Source organism: Chionomys nivalis, chromosome 8, assembly GCF_950005125.1.
Source record: "Chionomys nivalis chromosome 8, mChiNiv1.1, whole genome shotgun sequence".
Classification (NCBI taxonomy): Eukaryota; Metazoa; Chordata; class Mammalia; order Rodentia; family Cricetidae; genus Chionomys; species Chionomys nivalis.
The window spans coordinates 37,803,904-37,819,075 of record NC_080093.1 but is presented as its reverse complement, the minus strand read 5'-3'; the positions used below and the strand labels follow the sequence as shown (position 1 = coordinate 37,819,075).

The 15,172-nt window shown below is 37.0% G+C and overlaps 1 protein-coding gene across 2 annotated transcripts in view; it reads left to right on the top strand.

The window, feature by feature from the left end:
- The first annotated feature begins 1,693 nt into the window (after nt 1-1,693).
- LOC130879654 (aldehyde dehydrogenase 1A1) overlaps nt 1,694-15,172 on the top strand; it is a 127,679-nt gene continuing 114,200 nt past the window's right edge. Inside the window, exon 1 of one of the 2 annotated variants that reach the window (XM_057778382.1) lies at nt 1,694-1,866. The gene's annotated coding sequence lies outside the window, so the exon portion shown is untranslated. The remainder of the gene's footprint in view (nt 1,867-15,172) is intronic. The other variant, XM_057778384.1, reaches the window with a different exon arrangement.

Here is a 15,172-nt window from a genome sequence, read left to right as displayed (position 1 = left end):
TGCGTGCACACACACACACACACATACACACACATATGTTCCTAATTTCACTTAGTGTTGATTTTAATGTGTGTGAGTGTAGTCTCGGCTGCTTGGGACTGAGTAACCTACCAGGACCTTGTACCTGGAGAAGACTGAATCCCCACCCTCCGCCCCCAGGAGTTATTAGTTCCCTAAAGCTCTTCTTCTAAGATTGGGCCTTGTGAAATTGCTCCCATCCATACAAGGATGTCAACTTGTATTATCAACTGTGCATATCTTATTTAGGTAACCATATTTTTGAGATTTTGTGGGTAGAGCTTCTGGGCCGTCTATAGACGACACTATCTCACAGCAGATGTCCTAATTCTCTGTCCCTTATAGTCTTTCTGCTTTTTCTTCTGAAATGTTCCCTGAGGCTTAGGTGTAGAAGTTTTATTGTCATAGCAACTGGGACTGGGTTTCCAAATAGCTCCCTGTTCTCTGCATTTTGCCCAGGTAGGGATTTGTGAATGTATTTGTCTGCTTCATAAAGAAGCTTCTTTGATAAGGGTGAGAAATACACTTATCTGTACATGAAAGGGTGCCTCTTGCTTTTTAATGAGACTGAAAATATCTTTTACTTTACAGATTGAACAGTGATGGTACTGAGGAGCATTTCCAAAGCAGAGTAAGGAGTAGGTGATATGTCAGTGTGTGTGTGTATGTTGGCATGTATGTGTTTGTGCATATGTGCATATGTGTTTGTATGTGCATGCATTTGCCTATATGTACATGAATACATGAGTGTATGTGTATTTGTGTGTATGCATTCATGTGCATATTCATGTGTGTGTGTGTGTTTCATGAGAAGGACACTATCTCACTAAGAAGCTGACTGATTCCCACCATCATCTTTCTGTCTTTATGAAGAAACATTTTTTTTTTTTTAAGTAAAAACTCTCTTGCCCCAGTTTCCCCATTGACTGGAAGATTTCCAAGCCCAGATCCATACTTTTGAAAACAAAGGTAAGAAGAAAAACAAGACAGAAGCCAGAGGATGACAGTCAGGTGACTTCCCACTATTGCTTCCTTGGGTTTCCAGGACCCGTCAGCTGGCCTTGCTCCCTAGTCTAAGCCTTTCTAGTTCCCTTTATCAACCCTTCTTTGGCAGTCTTCCAGGCTTTGTTATGTTGCCAACCTTCTCTGCAACTGTCTTGGAAAGCTATGAAGGCACAGTCTGTCTCTGTCAGTGTGAGGTGAACTATGACTAAGGACAAGGGATGGAAGGTGACACAAACCTTAAGTCATTCAGGAAGGAGGAGTGTAAGAACAAACCCAGTGACAGTGTCTGCTCTGGTTCAAGTCCTAGACACACACTTCAGGTCTGTCTTGTGAACTATTAAATAGCTCAACCGTCCCCAAAGATCAACTAAATCTGATCCTCTTGTGATGAATGCATTTTTAACACCTTCTCAATGTGACAGGACACTCCAGGTGGATGAATTTCTTAAAGGAAAAACAACTTCAAAGGCAGATCATCAGCTTTAATGGATCTGTTCATCCCCACTCTGAAAAACTTGAGCCCAGAAATGTCTGTCATCTGTCTCAGCGGGGGAAGTGGAAGAGGCATCTAAAGACAGAGAAATTTGGCAAAGCTGAATATGTCCTAGAAACTGGAACTGTCTTTCTCACAAAAGAGACACAGTCCAGAACTAGGCCTGCTTAGGGGAATGGCTAGGAGAGAACATCCAGGCCCGGAAGACAATCTACAGGGTGGATAGAACTGTGTCGGGAGGAGTCTGATGCTGGACAGGAGATTTGGGAGCTGAAAAGAGGAACGGACAGAGTGGATTCTACAACCAGAAGGAAGCTGGGAAATTCCCCCATGAGTCGAGCCAGTGAGAGGTATGATATTTGGAGAGAATTAATGGGACAAAGGGGAGAGGTTTAACAGAGCACAGCAAGAAGAGGGAGGAAGAAGGCTGAACGATGAAGTTATGTTTAATTAGCTAGTGATAAACAGGCAGGGTTGAGAAGTTCAGAGCAGGAGCCAGGAAGGGTGGCAGAATGTCTGTTTGCTTTGTCACTCGGTACAAAGTCCCATGATTTGTAGGCTTTGGAAATTATCCTCCCTCAGTCTCTGCAAGTGCAAGAGAAGGAAGGAGGCTGTAACACTCAAAGGAATGTAGATCTGTGTTCTCAATGGGTTAGTTAATTCTTTAGGAGTTTACACCAACTGGGCAGATCTGTAGCACTAAAATTAGAACAGCTAAATTTCTGCATATTAGAGCCAAAGCATTGATTTAAGAAATGATTTCTTTTAACAGCAGCAGCAACTGCTATTTACTGAATGTTTATATACTACAATTCAGGTATCGCTGATAAAGAAAACGAGATTCAAAAGCTTTATAAGGCTCTCCCAACAATACAGGGTAATACAATTCTAGATGGACTTGCCTCTCAAACTCATAAGCTTACCAATTTTGCTTTAACTGCCTTGACTGACCTACAGAGTTTATGTTGTTTTTTTTTGTATATTCACAATGTGATTAATTCTATCTGTATGATTATAGAAAGCTTCAAGCAGAAATGCATTTGAATTTCATTGTGTGGGATGTGATTTGCCAGGTACAAAGGAGAGGAACAGCCTTCCAAGCGATGGACAGCATGGGTAAAGTCAGAAAGACACTAAGGTATTAGGAATGTGGCTGAAATGATGATAGAATGTAAAACGGGCTGTCCTATAGAAGACCACATAACCTATAAACAATGAGCAGCCATTGAATGCTAGAATAAGAAGGATGCATTGGATTTTGGTTTGCTACTATCAAGAAACATTTTTTTTCAGGCTTCTTTGTGAAGAAATAAATTTATTTTAGCCTTTTTTTTAAACAAAGAAAAGATTTCTACTTCATCAGGAGTGCTTTTACCCTATCTGGATAAATCTCATGTTTTCAAGATGTGACTGAATAAATGTCTCGTGATTTTTTTCCCTATCTTTCTGCTTTGGCAACTGCAACTTACATAATATGCTCTTTTCTTTTCTAAGTTTTAAGTTTAGGGGTTGGTATGTATTTGAAGTTTCAAAGTCAACTTTAAATGACAGTGTCCACTAATTATCTTCAGTAGCCAAAACATTACTACATGGAGAAGAAGGCAAGTCTCCAAAATGAATGCTAAATTAACAAATCACCTTAATGGTAACCTTCAGATTATGAACATCACCATATCGTAAAGCATCATAGGTTCCTAAATATCTAACCTCTATAAGTTAGGCATTCAAAAACTCTAAGCAAGCCTTAAGAATCCTCAGCATTTGTTGAATCATTGGCAAAAAAGACTTTTATCTTTTATAATTGTCATGTAATTCTGTCTTATTTTATTAATAAAAAATTGATTTCTAACTTTTTTTTATTGAAGTCTCTCCTTGAAACCATTCATGGAATACCAAATTAACTCATGTATATTCAGGGGGGCATAGCAAGCAGCATGTGCATATGGTTATATTGTTGCCCACTTATGAACCTGAGACAGCATTAAGTAAATTCTGCTTCAGGGGACTAGTAGTTAAAAGGAAGATTTACAAAAATAATATTTGGTAGCTGAAAGGAAATTTTGCAAATATAATATTTAAAATATTGAAAGTGGAAATGTGGGGTAACTAAACAGGAATAATAATGAAAAGCTGCAAAACTGAACAAAACACTTGAAAAGCTTAGGAGGATGAAAGCAACTTCATGATCAGTATATCAGATATGAGTAGTAGGGGTCAGCCAGGAAAAGAACGCTTCAGGGGATGGAAACTCAGAATGGCTTCTCCGTCTTCAGCCCCTCCCACATCTCTCTGCCCCATGGAGATTCAAGCATGGCATATTTTACATGTTTGGTCTCTCTGTTTCTAATTGCCCTTTCCTCATTCGGTAAGAGCCTTTATGAAATATTTCCTAGATTATATCATGGGTTTCCTGTTTTAGTTATGATGGTATTTGGGAATTATTGATAATAGCAATAAAGTAATTAAATGGCTTAAAATTTGGAGTTTATATTTTAATTTGAAAAAATGCCTAATGGTGACTATTTTCATTGGCACTGCAGTCCTACGGCATTTGGGGCATGTTTCTGCTACTCTCTAGAACTTTTTTTTGATTACTATATGGCTATATTATCTTTAATCATTTCATCTGTAATTATAACAGAAAAGATGAAAGCCACACATGTACTATTCTATAATTCAAGATGTGAGGTTTCTTAGAATTCACCCACATGCTCCTGCTTAAACCTCATTTTATCCCAGATGAGAGTCTTAGCTTGCCACACCACTCCACAACTGCCAAGAGAAGATGGCCCCATGAGTAAGAATGCTGGTTGTGTTTATAGTGTCAATAGATAATGCTTGCATCATGCTTTACGTCTGAAGATCTTGTGTCTATTGCCCGCTCTGATTATCTAGCTACTTTCCAAGTATAAACACCCAATCACACTCTTGTGTTAGCTTTGCACATTAGCCAGTGTCATCGGCAACTCTTTCCTGACTTTCCAGTCAATACACAAAGCAAACTTTGAGATGATCTATGATTCTCTCTTCTTGTTAGTCAATATGGACATAGAAATTTGTACCAAAATTTAAGTTTAAAAGTGCAGTATCTTAACTGGGCCATGGTGATGCATGCCTTTTATTCCAAAACTCAGGAGGCTGAGGCAGGTGGATCTCTATGAGTTCAAAGCTAGCGTGATCTACAGAGTGAGTTCCAGGACAACCAATGCTACACAGAGAAATTCTGTCTAAAAAAAAAAAAAAAAAAAAAAAAAAAAAAAAAAAAAAAAAAAAAATAAGCAAACAAGCAAAACCAAACTAACAATAACCACAAAAAGTGCAATATTTTTAGTATTTTCTCTTTTTATTTTTACCTTACATAATCTTTTTCATCTACAATGTATACCCAAATATTCCCATTTAGCCTTTAAAACACATTTGCTCCTAAAAAGTCCATTGTACTTGCTCTCTTCCTTAATTCTTGATTTTGGAACGGGTACTCTGGTGTCTTCCTCAGATCTACTCTTCATGATCCATATATACTTCTCATCAGCTACTGGGATTTTTTTCCTGTTGATCACTCTCAAATGCATTTCCTGGAAATGAATTGGGCAGTGTTCTTTCTGTTTTAATTTTGTGGAATATTCTAGGTAGTATTGGTATTAGCTCGTCTTTGAAAATCAGGTAGAATTCTGTACTAAAACCAGCTGATGCTGAGCTTCTTCTAGTTGGGATTCTTATAATTATTGCTTCTCTTTCAGTAAGGGTTATAGGTCTGTTTAAATTGCTTTCTGATATTGAATTAACTTTGGTAAGTGGTAACTATTAAGAAAATTATCCATTTCTGCCTGGCGCCATCCATGACGGTGGACAGGACCCAGCAGAGTAGAGTAGGCGGAGGAGGGAGTGATCCAGGCCATGATCATCATGGGAATCTTGCAGCCTGACTGACTGGCAGCCAGAGTGCTTCTTTATTTATACAGAATTTAGTAAGTAGGATTACATTCATGTTGCTCATATCATTTTTGTTTTGGACATGTGTCTCACTTCCTTTTGCTCATCTTTTAATCATCATTAATAAACTATAACAAAACAGAGTTATCATTTCCAATCATTTTCCCTCAAGTTTTAACATCATTAATAAAGTTATCATTTTTACTCATTAACCCGATAACTCAATTTTTAAGAACTAGATTCTTAAAAGTTTCTAGAGATATATGAAAAGTTGTTCTCAGGCTGGTTGCTTCTGTGGCTACAAGGACATTTTGACCAAAACAATCTTTAAGCCGTTCTGGGCATGCTGCCATGTTCCAAGCAGTGTATTCCCAACTCTAGAAGGTCAGAATGCCCAAGAAATATCCTCAGCTCAAAACCGCTACAGTTATATTTAAATTCTGGCATAATACAATGCTTATATTTTATATCTTTATAGAATAGTTTGATCATCTTTCTACCTCATTTTTTTTTTGCCCATCAGGATAAGTGTCTGTCTAGGCCAGAGGTAGCTTCAGTTAGACTGACTTTGTTGCTGTATATGCCATGTGATTTCCTGGATACATAGTGGAAACAGTCTTGTGATCTGAACTGTGCCCAACTCCTCTAGACCATCTTTTTACCTTGACTTCGTTTTGGTTATCTTGTTACTGAGTAAGTAGAGGGACAGATGTTTCAAAAATGTCTCATAGCCTCATAAAGAGACCTCTGGCTTCTTTATGTGTGTCACAACCTCCAAGGCATAAAGAAGATCTTCAAGTAGATAAGGATATCTCCCTAAAGTGTGTGTGGGGGGGACTAATATGTTTTGGACTGTGTTGGGGAAGCTTGGAAATAGCATTCTTGGGAGAAGGCATAAATGATTCATAAGAAATTTTCCATAAATCCAATATTACCAAATTGTACAAATACTAAAAGTCTCTCATGTATGCAATGGTGGAGATGAAAAGCAAAGGTGGCACGGCGGCCATCATGTGGCTCAGCTTTGCTGGATCTTTGTCAAACAGCTGTGCTGGCTTTATGACTTCTGCCATCCCCATCAGGTATGGCTGTGTCATCTTCCCCCTTTTTGTTTGTGAACTTAAGCTCTGTCCTGAAACAAAATAAGTGAGTGATTGTAAAAATCTTTTTGTAATCTCGGAAGCCAAGGTAGATTCCAGTTGAGCTGAACTGATGTCTGCACTTTGTTGATACAAAGACTGCATGTTTGTAGCTAGTTTAGAATTGTTTCGTTCACCATGGAGGTGGGAAACAGGCTGTTAATTCATAGAATTTACTTGGGGTCCATTACCTGTGAGAGGGGGGATCAAGTCAATTCCATGAAGCTGAAAGGAACCATTTTTAAGCTTACAAAAAGGGAGGTAAAAGAACATCAGGGTTCCTAAAACTGCTTACTTTGCCTTCAGGAAGGTACCAAGGAGTGTCATTAACTTTGCAATCAAGAATATTTTCCTTGTTCATAGTAGTTCTGTGTTTCTGAGGCAAAATGCAAAAACTTAATGATTTAGTCACAGTTTATTAGCTTCAAAATTTCCCTAAGTTTTTTTCTTAAATGATTTGCTCCAGATCCCATATTTTGTGCTCATTGGTATCACTCAAGTAATAATTAATATAGAAGACTTAATTTCTTATATAGCTAGTTCTCCAAGGGAATCACTATAAGTTTTATTCTTGTTTTTTTTAAAGTATTTATTTATTTATTATGTATACAATATTCTGTCTGCATGTATGTCTGCAGGCCAGAAGAGGGCACCAGACTTCATTACAGATGGTTGTGAGCCACCATGTGGTTGCCGGGAATTGAACTCAGGACCTTTGGAAGAGCAAGCAATGCTCTTAACCACTGAGCCATCTCTCCAGCTCCTATAAGTTTTATTCTTAACATCAATTTTCACAATAATTGTCACATTGTCCTAGCTCTAACCTTCAGTGAGGGGCCCTTAAGTGCAAGGAGTTCAAACATTAAACATGTTAAAGACATAGGGAACAGTAGTGGAGCAACTTCCAGTAAGGGCAGTGAAGGGTCAGTACAAATCATTCAAGCACTGTGTTCTTTATCAAGCAGCAGCTCTAGGACACTTGGCATCACCATCCATATAGTCAGAATTCAAGGGGGACAGTGAAGTCAGTCCAAGTTGTCCGAGTACTGTGATCTTTGTCAAACAGCTGTGCTGGCTTCATGACTTCTGCCATTCCTATCAGATATGACTGTGTCACATTTCTGTTAGATTTTCCAGCTTGGTAGAACACAGGTTTTTAAAGTATATCCTTATGATTCTCTGGATTTCCTCAGTGTCTATTGTAGAAGGAAGGTTGCTTGTTAGTTCCCAAAATAGTAACACAAAAACTGTATTATTTAAATCACTGCTTGGCCCATTAGCTCTAGCTTCTTATTGGCTCTTACATATTATTTTAACCCATCTCCATTAATCTGTGCATCACCACAAGGTAGTGGCCTACCAGCAAGGTTTCAGCACATCCATCTCCAGCAGCGGCTCCATGACTTCTTTACTCTGTTTCCTTTCTCCCAGCATTCAGCTTAGTTTTCCCCACCTAGCTCTGTTCCTATATAGTTCTGCTATAGGCCCAGAGCAGGTTCTTTATTAACCAATGATATTCACAGCATACAGAGGGGAAATCCCACATCAGTCTATTGTTATACCTTCCTTTTCTTTCTAATTTTGTTAATTTGGATCATCTTTCTCTACCTTTAGGTTAAGTTGGATTATTATTTGTTGCCCTCATTAATTTTTTCCAAGAACCAACTCTTTTTTTTTTTACTGATTCTTTGTATTTTCTTTTGTTTGTATTGTATTGATTTCAGCCCTGAGCTTGATTATGTTTTGCTGTCTACCCCTTTCAGGTGTAATTTATTCCTTTATTTCTAGAATTCTCAGGTGTGTTTTTAAGTTACTAGTGTGAGATTTGTCCACTTCTTACCTGTAATGAAAGCACTTAGTGCTATGAACTTGCTTCTTAGAGCTACCCTCGTTGAGTCCTATGAGTTTGGGTAGTCTGTGTGTTCATTTTTATTCAATTCTAGAAAGTCTTAAATTTCTTTGTTACTTTCTGTCTTGGCCCATTTTTCATTTAGTAGCAGTGAGTTGCTCATTTTCCAAGTGTTTGTAAGTTTTCTGTTGTTTGTTGGTAGCCAACTTGAATCTTTGGTGGTCAAATGGAATGCAGTTAGTTATTTCAGTTTTCTTGTATGTGGTGCAACTAGCTTTGTGTTTGAGTATGTGGTCAATTATGGAGAACTTTCTATGAGATGATGAGAAGGTCATATATTCTTTTTGTTTGTGTGAAATGTTCTGGTTCATAACATCTATATATCCATTCTTTCTCTGTTTAGATTTTGTCTGGATTAGCTGTTAATTGGTGAGAGTAGGGCTATTGAAGTCTTTGTCTTTCAATGTGTGAGAGTCAATATGTGATTGAAGCTATAGCAGTACTTCCTTTATGAGCTTTGGTACCCTTGCCTTTGGTGGCTAGATGTTAAGAATTGCAATGACTTCTGATGGTTTTTTTTTTCTTTTGATGAATATGTAGGGTCTTTCTCTGTCTTTTCTGATTAGTTTTGGTTTGAAGTCCATTGTGTCAGATATTAAAATGACCACACCAGTTTGTTTCTTTTTCTGTGTGTTTGAAATATCTTTTTTTATCCTTTTATTCTGAGGTCATATCTTTTCTTGAAATTAAGGTTTATTTCTTGGTTACAACCAAAGAATTTGTGTGTGTTTGGAATCACGTAAGCGTTGAGAAAGTGAACATGTGGTCAAATATTTCCATCAAATATTTTCTTTCATTAATTGCAAATAGAAAACTTTTTATAGTTCAATATTACATATATTGCTTGTAAATATTATAGAGCTAAGTAATCTGGAATTCTCTTTCTCTTCTTTTTTTGGCCTTTAAAATTATAATTTTTAAACATTTTGTATTTTCTTAAATAAAACATATTCTGTTTTCTAAAGATAGTTTTAATGATTAATTTACCATTAGAGTAATTACTGTGTCTATGCTAATAGATTTAGATTTTACTTCAGGAAAGGTGAATCTATACAGAGGACTGGAAACCATTTCAAGATGGTATTTTGGTCCTCTCTTCTAAGAAGGATCCAGATGGTTGCTTTTTTGGTGTGTGTTATTTACTGTCCTAAGTCTTCCAAAAGAAGAACTGAATTCTGTTTTTAATAACAGCATTTATTCTTTAGATTGTCAGATTATATACATTATTTTATATTTTAGTTTCTTTTTCCCTGTGTGTGTTAAGATGCCCATATAAAAGCAATTTGAGAGGAGTTGATTCTGGCTCAGAATTTGAGGTATAGTCCACAATGGAGAGGAAGTAAAGGCAACAGTAGCTGCAAGAAGCCAGTTACACTGCATCCACAGTAAAGTAGAGAGGAGTAAAGGCTTCTTAGTGCCAGCTCGTTTTCTCGATTTAATAAAACAGGAAGCAGTGGATCTCACAGTGAGCAGATCTTTCCAACTAAACTGAATCATGACAATCACCTACACATATGCTCAGTAGCCCATCTCCTAGGTAGTTCTAAGTTATGCCAAGTTCACAACTAGCTTGTTTAATCCACAGACAGAGATTTTGATAGATGAGTTAAAGGTGGGTGACCCAATGGTGTTTTTGAAAATTAGTACAATTCATAATGTTCTTAGAAATTTTTTCCAAATGGTAATATTTAACCATAAATTTATTATTCTCTATATCCAAACTTTTGCATTTAATTTGCAAACAGTTGACTCTAAGTATGTCAGACTGCATTTCCAAAACCATTAACATTTTAATACACCACAGCAGTATAATTGTTTCTTGATAGTCTTTCTCCTTTTAAATGTTATTTTGGGTTTAGCATATAAGGAAATATATATATAATAATGGCATATATAAGTGCCATTAATTATTATTTTCATTGGATTACTCAACAAAAATGCCTCTTGCCAGGGTAGGGGTGTTGGAATTTAGAAATATAGTAAAGAATACGAAGATGCATTTAAAAATAATAAGTAAACAGAAATATATAGAATAGTACCAGGAGGGAGTTTCAGTGAACACTGAAATTGCCCATGTTTAATTTCCTATTGCTTAGAATACCCTTGACCCCACAGGTAAGACAAAAGAACTGCATAGTCTTTTCTTAATTTCTAAAAGAAATTCAGAGAAGCTTCCTCCTGCCACAGATGGGAACAATTTTTTTCCAACAAAATACATTCAGTGTAAGTTTCTATGGCTAATAAATAAAATTATTTGATTCTATTCTACAGGCAGATTTTATTAATCTACATTATCTTGGTTTGGATTGCACTGAATCTGGAAATAATTCTATGTCGGTGTCTAAAATATACAACTTATATCCAAGAAACATTAAGTAAAAGAATGTATGAAGTTTAGGACTGCGTTTCTGGTGAATACAAACCAATAATGTCATCAGGTTTACGATCAATTGTAATATTCTCAAAGGGTTCCTTTGGTACTTCTGCTATGGTTTCAATCTTTGTGTCTGGATGTTCAACATCCAGAGTGAGATGTTGAATCTTAAACCCCAACGGAGGTCTCTGGGAGGTCCCACAATACAAGGACTTGAGTAGCTAGTTTGATATTTTCTTGAGGGCATAGCATTAGTTGCTATTTGTCATTTGTCATCTGAAAATGCATAACAAGTCTATTTTAAATTCTGAATCTGCTATTGCTATGTTGTTGAACTTCCCTGGCTCCACGACTCTGGGAAACAGACTTCTGTTGTTCATAAATTAACGACACTTAAGTTATTTTCTTTACAAAACCAGGCTATGGCAACTGAATCTTCCAAGCACATGACATCACCAAGATTTCAGTGTTCTTCTGTATAAGATCATAGCTGGGAAGTAGAGTCCATGAATTTGATAAAAGTCTGTTGACTGGACTGTGGCAAGAATAACTCTATGTCACTTTAAACACTAGGTCATGAGAACTTCTCTCTATCTCTGTCTCAGGATGCATGCCTTCCAAATCCAATCTTCACATTTGGAAACCATGGAAAGACAATGCAGAAGTGTTTCATTTAAGATACAGAACTTGAATCTCAGTTACAGCATCATCAAATTCCTGGCATGTGGGTGAATAAGAAAGACCGATGATTCTAATTCCTCACATTTGACAACTCCTGCTGCCCTCAAACAGCATAGAATTGAGAAAAATTGACACCATTGTGTCTTGAACTAACAAAGCCCAAGGCAGATCACGAATTATGTTGCTCTTTAAGCTACTGAGATTTACAAAAATTCAGTGTGCATCTTAAATCTAGACTTAAGAAACTGTCACAACAGGTGAGTGGTCTGGGTGAAAGCTGTTTTCTGGGTGTGATGGTCAAGCAGAAATATACCCAGGGGACTCATGAGTAAATGAGGATTCAAATAAGAGCAGAAGTGAGTTTGTTTAACTGTTCAAGACATCTATTGTTGGGAGGCTATTTACAGACTATTCATATTGAAATACATTTCTTCCTCCCTCCCTCCTTCCTTTCTTCCTCCCTCCTTCTCATCCTCCTTCCTCCTTACTTCCTTCCTCCATCCTTTCCTCTCTCTCTCTCTCTCTCTCTCTCTCTCTCTCTCTCTCTCTCTCTCTCTCTCTCCTCTCTTTCATTCTTTCCTGAAAATTTATTAGGGTTGCTTACAGGAGCATGAGTGAAGAGTTATTTACAATAGCATGGGTTATGACTGGCCACCACATCACCAAAATTCTACCCATAGATGGCTGATAACTCACAAAACCTGCATCCCTGGCATTGCTTGCCTCACACACAGAAAACTCTCCTGACGAGTATCTTCTTTTGAAGTAAATTGTTCACATCCTCCAATGATTTGTTGTCTTCAGCAGTAGTGACTGATTAGTTCTACCATACAACTAACAGCAGTGTCAAAGCCTTTGGGACTTTGAAGGGACTCACAGGCCTCTCTGAACCATTTATAGGAAGATAACATAGTCCTGCCACTGAGAATTTTGTTCAACTGCTTCATGGCTTCTGAGTGTGCTGCTTTCTGCCTTCTCTATATATAAAATACTGAACTCATGTTTCCGTTATTCTTCCACATAATCAGGAGTTAGCATTACATAACCAAACTTAGCAGAGAGAGGGAAGGTGCTCTCAAGATCCACTGGTCTTGGCTACATCCACAAATTTTGCTCATATATGTGTAATTTAACTGTTTTCTAATCATCACTGGATTTTCACCTGCTATCCTGTCAATTCATTCAGTAAGTAATTTAAATGGATCTTACTGATTTTAAAATATCCATAGTATTCCATCTCTTTGGATTTTGAGATTTAGGTTTATACAATATTACTAGCAAAACATTAATTTCCTTCATTAGTAGTTGATACATATGTCCTTGTATGTAATGTTTTGATAAATGAATCCATGATGTTGATAGAGTTCACCAATGACCCTTCTAATTTTTTTTTTTTCGAGACAGGGTTTCTCTGTGGTTTTGGAGCCTTTCCTGGAACTAGCTCTTGTAGACCAGGCTGGTCTTGAGCTCACAAAGATCTGCCTGCCTCTGCCTCCCAAGTACTGGGATTAAAGGCGTGCGCCACCACCACCCGGCGACCCTTCTAATTTGTTGACTCAATTTCTTTAATAGATGTAGGATTTGAATATTTTCAGAAATATTATTTTTTAGAAAATGAATATAAATGGAACAAGGAAAATTTTTCAATAAATAAAATAAATTGGAGATCAAAAAGTTGATAATTCTGAATAAAAATCTGATCTTAACATGTGTTTATACATGTGTTTGTACACTTGCATATGCATAATTATTTATATATAAATTATATCAAATACAAAAACAAATTTAAAAATATAAAATATTTATAAAAATACATTTTTCATGAGGAAAGGAGGTCATGCTATGTGTTAGAATAAAAGATGGACTGTTTCTTCTCTCATAGGTATTTTTGAGAGAGAAAGAAGGACAGACAGACAGAGATAAAGAGATTAATTATTCATAAGAAAGGCTGTGTGAAAAGGCAAGAAGTAAGAAGTATGAGAACAAGCTACAGTTAGAAATGATTCCTTACCCTTGGGGTCTAAAGGTGCCATAAAATATCATTTTACGTAAGATGAATAGGTCTTCCTGATAGTTCTATTTCCTCTTCATAATGCTGCAAACTTAACTTGAGAAAAGTACTAGAATTATGGAAAAGTAGTAAAACCTTTGGTAAATGATGGAAAAATCCTACAAGGGCCAGATACACAGGTACTGAAGATTAGATTGTCCCTGAGTTCTGAGTCTCTTTATGAAAGCTGAGCAATTTCTGTCCTCAGACACACATTTCTAATGCGCTCTCTCTCTCTCTCTCTCTCTCTCTCTCTCTCTCTCTCTCATGCTCTCTCTCTCTCTCTCTCTGACACATATGGTAATGTTTGCATACCTGTAGATTATTTGCTTTAATTAAGCTGTAAAATTGGCCTTACAAAAACTCATAGCTGTGTAGTACTTTGAGTTGCTTTAGTAAAGAAGTTGTCAGCAATGACTTAGTGTTTTGTCTCAGTTCAAATTTGACCTGAAGACAAATTACTGCTTTTGCCTAACCTTAGATAAGATCAAAGCCTTCTCATACAAGGAAGTACAGAGTGGTTTTCTGCAAGCCTCCATAGTATGGGCTTCAGTGATCCCAGAAGAATTTGGGTAAATCACAATGCTTTTTGCTCCTCTTAGCTATGCAATTCCTGTTATCAAATAACCATCTACTTTAATAAAAAAGCTGAAACCGCACAAGGGGCATCAGCCTGTACTTATTACTGCCTTCACGCTGCAGAGAACACTGGGATCCTTCTCAGAAATCTTAGCACACATCAAACCAGTATCAGTGGCCGATTTGCTTTCTCAAAATCCATTTCCTTTGTTGTTAAAGTGTAGATAATCTTGGGAAAATTATTCAAACTCTGCAAAGAGGCTATGGATATTTTAAGATGTTTTGAAGACTGCTATGATTCCCTGATCTTCTGTGTGGTTATGATAGTAAATACAGGCCAATAAATGCCATGCATTTCTCAATAAGTAAGGAATTTTATTTATCTAGCATCATAACTCAATAACATAATATCATTTTGGAACTAGGACAGAAAGAAAAATGCTAAACAAAATGTTCTTTCCTAAAAGCCTGTGCATCTCAGTCTTACTGCCTAGATATTGCCTGGTAGTCTTAGACTTAGTTACAAACGGTTTTGCTGTGGAAAGTCTCCTGAACACCCTGCTCCTCACTGAGGTGGTTCACTCAAGAAGGAAAGCTATTTCTGAAATCCAGGAGCTATTACAGTAACTTCCTACTGTGGAAAGCTAGAGTGGTACTGCCAGTTAGGTTATGCTGTTCCCCTTCTGAACATAATTTCAGGAAAAGACAAAGCCACTCTGACTTTGAGGGAACAAAACAACAACCCAAGCACTGTGTAATCATGCCCTAAAAGACAAAAGCAAGCACATTATCCAAACCACACACACAAATAAAACCAAATGCCCTTTCGCTAATTACAGCTTTGGCTGTGCTCCGTTCTTTTCTACTGCCTAGATAATAACTATTAAATAGCCTAGTTATGGAATTGCCTTTACTTCCTGACCATAGCAGTCAATTCACAACAAAATCACCGCTTCTTTGAAATCTACTCAATATGATAAATGCAAATTCC